We start from the raw sequence: 10,256 nt of genomic DNA on the forward strand, positions 1-10,256 counted from the left end.
TTTTTTAAGTTAGGCAGAGATAAACTAAATATATCAAAATGTGATGCATATTCATTCCCGGTATTCTGTAATCTAACAATAGGTGAGTTATATTGAGCTACCGTTCGAGAATTTTGACAATTAAATATTGTAGATGTTCTGCTTAATCTAGGTGGTACATAGAATGAAATCAATTTCAGTAGATCAGGGGTATCAAACATTGGTTTTATTATTTTATATAAAGTCATAAGATCGGTCGATGTTCTTCGTTCTTGCAATTTAGTTAATTTAAGAGAGTCTAAAATTGACCTGACCTTATGACCTGTCATTGGCTGGTTTTAGTCGCCACTTTACACACTGTGATGAGGTCATAAGCCCTGTAAATGCCTAGACTTCCATATTCCCTTCTCGAAAACTTTTTCCCTCTCTGTTGAAATAAATTTAAAAAATAAACAATTTAATCAGTGAAACTTAGAGCAGGATCGTTTTTTTCCCTTATCTTAGGTGTTAACATATGAATGGATAGTTATCTAAAGTACAGATATAAAAAAAAAACATGATCAATGAGGGACAGGACATTAAGTCGAATTTATTTCTTAAAATTTAGCACATAAGTGGAAGTTACAATAATTAAGTCTAATATTTAATGCGTGGGAAGACGTCGCTCGGCTAAGAGAGTGTTAACAGACGCGGGTCTAAGAGAGTGAGTGAGGTGAGGGGAGTCGCAAAGACAACATAGTCAATAAAGGCGAGGGGTGGTTAAATGTGTGATTATTAATTAGGTTGTTCTCGGAATTAATTTTTTTGTGAATAGTTGTGTTCTTGTAAAAGAATAAAATTGTGTAAAGCTAGGGTTTCCTAGGACAGCGGTGCCCGTATTTTAACGGCCGTAGTGAACGGTGATGCGGTAGACAGCCGTCGTAACGTCGACTAGAGAGTGGTTTCCTAGTGAAACGGTGTTAAATGGTGTTGATAACACCGTTTTCCTAGGAAACCACACTCTAGTCACCGTTACGACGGTTATCCACCGCATCACCGTTCACTACGGCCATTAAAATACGGGCACCGCTGTCCTAGGAAACCCTAGCTTAACACTAATAACAAACATTTTTGAAGACAAGGACTGGATTCAACTCCCTGGGGAGCTGTTTATATTAACATATTACAACAGAGATGAGCAGAGTTGTTGATAAATTACCTGGTTCATGAAGAAGTATAGAAATTTAAAAATAATATTTTCTGGCGTTGCCTAGTATGTAGGTGAAATAATTCAATTAGTTTAATCTCACCTGCATAAATAAAGGTTTCAGCTCTTTAACTTCACAAACATCAACAGATGAAAGAATTGAAGGAATATAGATGTTCAAATATAGGCAGAATGGTGAATGTTACACAGTGTGTAAAGTGGCCACTTAAACCAGCCATTGACAGGTCATAAGCCCTGTAGATGCCTGGAACTCTATATTACCTTCTGTTAAATGGTCTTCATCTCTGTTGTAATATGTTAACTAATAACAAAGTTTTATTTTCATAATAATTTATAATGAAGTGTTACGAAGTGAATGCCGATTCAATTAAAAACACTAAATACATTTTTTTTTGTAAACGTCAAACTACGCTGCAATTGCGAAGCTCTTCTTAGTAACAGTGATGCACTGATAGGAAAATGTTTTTAAAATATTATTTATTTATTTAATTTTTATTTCATGTTTAACATAACACTTTTGTTTTTAAATTTGAATACCTCACTGGGCACAACCCGTATCAAGGCATTCATTTACATAATTTAATAAATTATACTTATGGTGTCTAAAAAATATACATAATATAATACATAAATCCAGACATATATACATACATAAATAATAATAAGAAAAAAAGGAGAAGAAGAACAGAGAGAAAGTAAAGAATTTGAAAAAAAAAAAAAATTTCAGGCGTTTCCTAGCATGTGGGTGAAATAATTAAATTAGATGAATCTCACCCGCATAAATAAAGGTTTTAATCAACAGGTGAAAGAATTGAAGGAATACAGATGTTTAAATACGGACAGAATATGATTGACTGATTTGACTATACTGAAAATATAAAGGCAATACGTATTTCTATTTAGATATACGATACTTAATAAGCATTGCGAGTGATTTTTTGAATAAATAAATAAATATTTTTCAATGTTTTGAGTATGTCCAAATGTTCGCAGACTGGCTGGATTCTCTTCTCAAAAATGTTTTCCCGCTCTGTTGCAATAAATTTAAATATAAACAACTCCCTAGGGAGAAAATCCAGCCAGTCTGCAAACATTTAGACATACTCAAAACATTGTTGAATTAACTACCTGGTAAAAGAAGAAGTATAAAATATTGGAAAATTGTTTTCAGGCGTTGCCTCGTAGGTGCATTGGTTCAGCCGGATGAATCTCACCCGCGTGATAAAGGTTTCGGCTCTTTTACTTCACAAAAGTCAACAGATGGAAGAGTTGAGGAAATGTGGATGTTTAAACATGGGCAGAATGGTGAATGTTACACAGTGTGTAAAGTGGCCACTGAAACCAGCCGATGAAAGGTCATAAGCCCTGTAAATGCCTAGACGTCCATATTCCTTTCTCAATAATGTTTTCCCTCTCGGTTGAAATAAATTTAAATATAATTTCTTATTTCACGTTTTACATAACACGTTGGTTTTTAATATGAATACCTGACTGGGCACAACTCGTGTCGAGGCATTCATTTACATTATTTAATATTATACTTATGGTGTCTAAAAAGTATGCATAATTTAATAAATATTCATACTTAAATCCACATATATATATATAAATACAACAACAAATAAAACCATCACGATAGAACGCCACATCACTCTATCTCCGATATAGAGTCAATGTTAAATATTTCTAGTCTACAAAAACGTAGAACTAATATTCTCACTGCTGTGCAGATGATACGCAGATTTATTTTTATTGCAAACCAGGCGAGAGAAGTGTGCTTGTCAATTTAATTGATGGATGCATCAAGAAAATAGGAAACTGGATGGCTGAAAACAGACTAACATTAAACCCATCAAACAACTGTGGGTGGCTTCAGCCAGACGACAGAATTTGATCCAGGATGCGGCTCTACCCAATGCAGGGAGTGCCGCTTTACCCACCGTTGAACTACTGGGAGTTTTACTCAATTCTGACCTATCTCTTGACGCTCAAATTAGTAGTACGATAAGTTCATGCTTCTACCAGCTGAGACAAATTAAATGCATACGCAAAAATTTGCCGGTTGATGCCGCCCGTCAATTAATAAATGCGTTTGTAGTGTCTAGAGTCGATTATTGTAATGGTATCTATGCAGGTCTACCAATGAACAAAATGACTCGCCTACAATCTGTATTGAATGCCGCAGCGACTTATTTTCGGAATCTCTAAGTTTAATATCACTCCACTACTTCGGGAACTACACTGGCTACGTTTTCCACAGAGGGTCGAATACAAACTCTGTTGGCTTATGTATAAGTCACTGCGCAACTCTGCTCCGGAATATCTAAGGTAACTATGCATTCCAGATGAACTAGCTGACAGGCGTCTCACGCTTAGATCAGCTATGTCTACGGCGAGAGGAAAAGTTATTATACCTCTACGCAAACAGCGCACTAAATTTAGTGAACGCGCATTTGCGGTCGAAGGCCCTATGGCATGGAATGCTCTCCCAGCAGAGGTGCGAGGCTGTGAGAGTGAAGTGATGTTTCGGAAAAATTTAAAACCCACTTGTTCTCTAAATCATTTGAATAAATCCGTAGCATGTGACAACAAAATAAATTGTTTTAATTAAATTACAAATTTAAAAGCTTCATTAAATTAATTTAACAATAGAATCACTATGTAAAGCGCCCTTAAGGTATTTTATTACGAAAATGGCGCTATATAAGTTATCCATAATAATAATCCATATATATGTTCGGCATACTAAATGGTATGATCGATTTTCCATCATTACAAGGACAAGTAAAATTCTATATTCCGACTCGTAGGTTGAGAAACAATGAAGTACTGTTCATCGATCAGCATAGAACAAACTAAGGCCTTAATTCTCCAATGACCCGTATTTGTCGTAACAAGAGACAAGATCTGGACTTTTTTGATTTAAGTTTACAACGATTTAAACGAGCACTAAATAAATAGTCCAGATCTTGTCTTGATGTCCCTTATGTTTATCAATGCCTCTTTTTTTTTTTTTTTTAATGTTTTAAACTATTCTTTTATTGTAATATTTGAACCCTTTAAATTGTATACATGGACAATGACGGTTAAATCTTATTTAAATCTTAAAGTAGGGCACACATATCATACATATTGTTATGTGTGTTCTAATAATAACATTGCAAATATATTTAATTTATAAATTGTTTATCACATATGTCTTGACCATTATTTTAAATTTTGATATGTTTTTTTCTTCATAAATATTTTTTTCCATTTCGTAATACTTTTTAATTGCTTTTAATAAAATTGAATTTTGTGACTTTGTCTTTTTCCTAAATGGAAGTCTAATTTTGTTCTTTTCTCTGGTATTGTGATCGTGTTCATGCTGGTTCCGATCAATTTTTTTCCAAAATTCTGTTTTTTTATTAGAGTTTTTAATTTTATGAACAAATATCATTGTATTGTAAAATATTCTTTGTTTATATGTTAATAATTTCATTTCATTTACCATCGACTTTACCCTCGTATATCTGTTTTTTTTTCAAAATTATTCTAAAGGCTTTATTTTGTAATACAGTTAGTTTATCTATGTTTTCTTTGTTTGATAAAAATAAAATGCTACTACAGTAGTTAACGTGTGGTTCAATAATTGCTTTGTAAATAGTTTTGCAGGAGTCCTTATCAATAAATCTTCTGATCCTTCCCAAAATTGATATTTTTTTTTGCAATCTTACTTATTACCATCTTAGCGTTTTGGTGAAATGTAAGTTTTGAATCCAACATTACACCTAAATATTTAATTTCAGTGACTTCATTAAGTTTTTCATTTTCTATTACAATTGATGGTGTAATTTCTATTGAAAATATTTTCAGGCTATACGTATTTGTATTTAGATATAGGGTCAAAGCACCAATGAATGACCGTTTAACGTGCAGCTTGTAGTGAACTCCACATTGAAGGTATAAATTTCATTATTTAAGCGTACAAAATAAAAGAAAACAATAAAAAAAACATTAATTTTTTTAAGTACTTTTACTTTTTTATTGAAATACGAGTTATACGTGTACGTCATTACGTATTACGTCAAACGTGACAATTTCGCTCAGTTTTTATCAAACTTTTACAATATCATAGAATTTTTGTATCGGACTACTCCTATCTATTTTTTAAATAGTGATACTAATTATTATGAGCATTTTTACAAGTACACAACATTTGCTTTTCTTTTATTTATGCAATTTTAGAAACATGCTGGGCAAAATTATCTCCACTTGTTGACAATTTTGCCCACTTGGTAATTAACTGTTATTTTTGGTTTTATCGTCCTTATCATACGGTTTATTACTACTTTTTGGGCGAAAAAACTGTTTACGTTTAAACAATAGCATCATTGAGGCATCACCATTATAAAATCAATGCAAAAAACCGGTGGGCAAAATTGTCAACTGTTTCCTTAATTTTTCTATACAATGTGGATTTGTGGGCCAGGGTTGGTACATAATTGGATTTTTAACAAAACCAAAGTAGTTAATCTCTTACCCTTTTATTTGTTTGTGTTTGACTATGGATAAGCCAATGAATTATAGATCGCTTTTTACAAGCAATTTCAGTTCTGATGCGATTCACGTAATTAAAGGGGCAAGCTCTCAAAACGATTTTTCTTTAAATGCGTATGTAGAAAACAAAACTTTTTTTTAATTTACTACAGCGCAGCAGTCCAATTATTTGCTAGATTACATATCTTTTTAAAATGTATTTTATTTCAATAAATTCTTGTTTTATTCTCTTCTTTAGACTATTAAAAATATTTATACTAAAAAAACATTCAAAATAAATAAAATAGGTCTTCATAATTTCACAAAAAAGCTGGCCAATTTAATAAAGTAAAATTTTCTTAAATGTGGTCGAATATTCTTACATTTTTAAAAATTGTTTTAAAAAAATTGGTTTAAGTTTTACCATTTTTAATATGCTCACAGAAAATGACCCAATCTTGCAGTTTTTAAGGTTTACATTGAATTTATAAATCCTTGTCGCAAGATGAGAGGTTCAGGCAAAGTTTTCACTATGTTCCAATTAAATACATCAGCAATATCCTACACCTGAAACCACACAAAGCACCATTGCGCTTGCGTCTTACAAATGACATAACAATATTAAAATTGTGGTTGTTGATGCGCTGGCAACTTAACCAACATAATATTTGTCGTTTTGCGTATCAACAGTGTTAAACTTTACTAAAACGGAAGCGCCCTCTTTACCCTTATTAATTTCAAGCGGATCAGACGCTGTTTCTTCGTTTTCCTTCCCGAAGATTCGGGGGCACGTTCATATTCGACGTGTTGACTTATGAACGACGAATGAATTGTTATCCGATTGCTGTGTGGTATAAAAAGTTTTGATGAACAGAATAACTGTTAACTGGCTTGTTATTTTCAGCGTGTATTTGAATTGAAACCCCCATTAGATTTTTTAAATCTTATTTGTTAAATCTTTGGCAAAAAATCTGATTTATGGGCCAGTTTACCTCGTTTAAAATCATGTTTTTGTCGCTTAGCTCATTTTCTTTTATATTTTCTACTTTGTTTAAGCAGCAGGTATTTTTTTTTCTTCGGATCAGCTGATGTATTCTTTTTATGTTATCTGGATAATTTCTTTTCGAAGTTGTATGTAGCGACAACCCTAGACGTAGGCAAAATTGTCAAAACACTACTTAAGAAATCTAAGACAATTTTGCCCACTTAAATGGGTTGTGGTCCCGTGGCTAGTGTCTTGGACTCACGGATCAAAGATCCGTGGTTCAAATCCCGCTCCCCAACTTGGTTCCCATTTTCTAATAGTGAGTTATTTACAACTCGTTGAAAATGGCCCTAAAAATTAAATATTTGTGTAAATTATAAGAACGCAAATATTTCTTTTTTAAAAAAAAAAAAAAAAATATCTATTGTGTTTGTTCAAATAGATATACAGAAATACTTTTTTTAGCGTTGTTATTATTTCTGCAATGAAATATAAAACTTACTTGCCTCGTTTCAACACAAACTCCGCAACAACAAAAAAATTGACACTATTTATAGATATACAAAAACAGACCTTCAAGTTTAACTTCAAATTTCAAGTGATCAACTGAAACTGGCAATAAACTGAATATTTAGTTTAGCCATGGAACTATCAAAATATACTTAACAAATGTAATTCTAATGATACCAGTAACTTTTCTTACTTTAATACATGATTTTGTTAAGGATTTCGGCAGGGGGCAAAATTGTCATGGCTGGGCAAAATTGTCATGTTTGACGGTACCACACCTTTCCTTATAAGACGCACTATTACCTTTTGACAACTCACAGTCAAAAACTGATAGATTTGATTCTTACTAAAAGATGTGTCCGCCTGCTGCTTTTGTCATAGTTTCTAGTGTTAAAAGTTTTTTAACTGGACACATGTGGCAATTCTTATTATTGACCAATGGTCATTTACTGGTGCTTTGACCCTACGATACTTTATAAGCACTACGAGTGAATCTTTGAATAAATAAATAAGTGTTTTCCCTCTAATTTCTGATTGTGAACCAGTGAGCGCTGGCTCTGTAAGAAAAGAAGTCTGAAAACTAGATTCAAGCGAGACAAAACAAGTTTCGACTTACCCTTTTTAGTTTTCCAGTAGTATCTGTAAAAGAGATAAGCCAATCCCAAGACAATTATAACAGCGAGGAGTGTCCCGAGAACGGCACCAGCGATACTCCCTCCGCCGTAGCACTCCTCAGCCGCTTCGGCAGAGTCCAACACGAAAACACAACACAGAACCAAACAGAAACTCAATGACAGCCTCGGTGCCATCGTGGACAAACGCGATTACTGAACAAAACAAATATTAGTCATCGAACCAACACAAATCAATTGATCATCAACTTTAACTCACACCAGCGCGGCGCCAGAACGCTGACAATGAGGAATATGGCACAGATGCATCAAATCAAATTGAAATTGCACACAGGTAATATTCACAGGTTGGAATGCATCGAAAATAAAATACACACTACTCTCGCTGCGGACGCGAGTCGCCTGTCACTTCTAAACTCTAAACACTGTCTCAAGGCTGGCTCGGACCGCGGGTCATTTCGCCTGTGTTCAGTGGTTTGTTTTAATCTTTAATCCGTGGGTTGATCGCGCGAGCGGAGCGGAGCGGCCGTGCGCGTCGGTCGAAGGCCGCCGCGTGTGTGAACTGACGGCAAGACTGCGAAGGAGGCTTGTGAAGAAGTCTGGAACGTAAAATGTATTACGGAAAGCTGTCGCGGCCAGGCAGAGGTATGTGAGCAGACACCTGTTTGAACGCTCAAATCTGGCATCGAGGTGTACCGCCAGCGGTCGACAACGCGCGGCCGTCGGACGACAGATCGCAGAAATACGAGAAATGAAAACTTGCCAGTCTTGACGCGTGAGTGAATTATCAACCATTGGCTACTGAGGTCTAGTACATTTTTACTTTATTTTATTAGCTAATTCAACAAAGGTACGATTACCGTAAAAGCATACAACTTGAGACAGATTTCAACTTGAACTGACTATATCTTTTTTATATTTTTTTATTTTATTTTATTCAGAAAACATGCAGTCACATAATAAGTATAAAAAACAACATTTTTTAAACATAAAAAGACCAATTAGGTTTTCATAAATTACGCAAAAGATATAAACATTAAATGTGACAAACAAAAGAAATTCAAGTGAGAAAATAATAATTGTTAACATTTGCCTTTTCCATGGAGGTTATCGTTGGTAATAAATCAAAATACCGAATGCACACTCCGAGCCATCCACGCACACACACATGAACGCACATATAAAACAAACACAAACATTACATGCGGCACATATACGAAGCATAAACCACTCAAGATGCACATTCAGCAACTTTTATATATTTAATATTACGCTTTCAAATTTTAACACAAATTTGAGTCTCTGTTTCAGGTTACAGAAGCATACCACATGTGTGGACATATTCCTCATCATTCCCTTGCCACACCTAATGGTGCATAGGGTACTGCATTGGTGCACCAATCGCAGCGTATCTTGATCATTTTTGTCACATGAAGAAAAGATGATCGGTCTTACGTTCAGGTACCATTCAAGGGACTATGAATTATCCTAGTGTGAAAACAGTATTTTTAATAAATATTTCATATCAACCATGTCAGGAATCGAACCCAAGACCTCTTCCTTGTATGGCAGACTAACGCGCTGACCATTGCACCACGAGGCTGACATATTAATAATAATAGCCGTAAACATATTAATATCCTTCAATTTCTTTTTTGTTATTGTTCCAATTTACCTGCAAATTGTTGCAAACATGAGACACAATAAGAAAGTCGCAGTCTCCTATGTAGCATTTTACTGCTTTAACCATGAAACAATAAAAAAAATAAAAAATATTCCGTTTCCACGAATAATATTGTAAATATGTCATGCGTAATTAGAGAAATGAAATAAAACAAATTTTCGGCTTTTGAAAGCATGAGAGGCCGACCTTATTTATACCTATTCTAAAATGCATTTAAACATTGTAATAAAAAAGAAAAAATCCATTTGAAAACCCTTTTTTTTGGTTTTTTATGTACAAAACATCCATGCCAATCAAAAATATCAACGTGGTTTTATTAAGTTAAAAAAAAGATTTAAAATTATAGAGTTAAAACGCTGAATAGAAATGTTTTGCCATTTTGACAGTTGGTTCACATCACCTGCAATGGATTTATTTATTTTAATTACTGGTATTATATTTCCTTCGTAAACACCTAGATATGGATATAATACTTTCTGATTTACAATTCATTATCATCTGTGACAAGAAAGATAATTGATTGATCGCATTTATCAAAGAAACATTATTTTACGTAGTATTATTATCGATGATAAGATAACAGATAAGTGAAGAATTTTCACTCTTGTTTTTCGTTATCAAATTCTTGTTTTTTTTTTTTAAATCGCATGCGACTAATGAGTATCTAGGACAATAAATTAATATTAAACTTATCAGTTCTTAGGCATGAATACTTAGGTATTCGTATGTTAGAGTAGATTA

The 10,256-nt window shown here is 33.7% G+C and overlaps 1 long non-coding RNA gene across 1 annotated transcript in view; it reads right to left on the reverse strand.

Moving 5' to 3' along the window:
* The window catches only part of LOC148281139 (uncharacterized), a 41,644-nt gene extending 33,027 nt beyond the window's left edge, over positions 1–8,617 (reverse strand). Inside the window, exon 1 of the long non-coding RNA XR_015822420.1 lies at positions 7,816–8,617. This is a non-coding gene — a long non-coding RNA (uncharacterized LOC148281139). The remainder of the gene's footprint in view (positions 1–7,815) is intronic.
* Between the last annotated feature and the right edge of the window lie 1,639 nt (positions 8,618–10,256).

This window comes from Micrasema longulum, unplaced genomic scaffold (assembly GCF_059751315.1).
Source record: "Micrasema longulum isolate JH-2025_06_02 unplaced genomic scaffold, ASM5975131v1 h1tg000493l, whole genome shotgun sequence".
NCBI classification, from domain to species: domain Eukaryota; kingdom Metazoa; phylum Arthropoda; class Insecta; order Trichoptera; family Brachycentridae; genus Micrasema; species Micrasema longulum.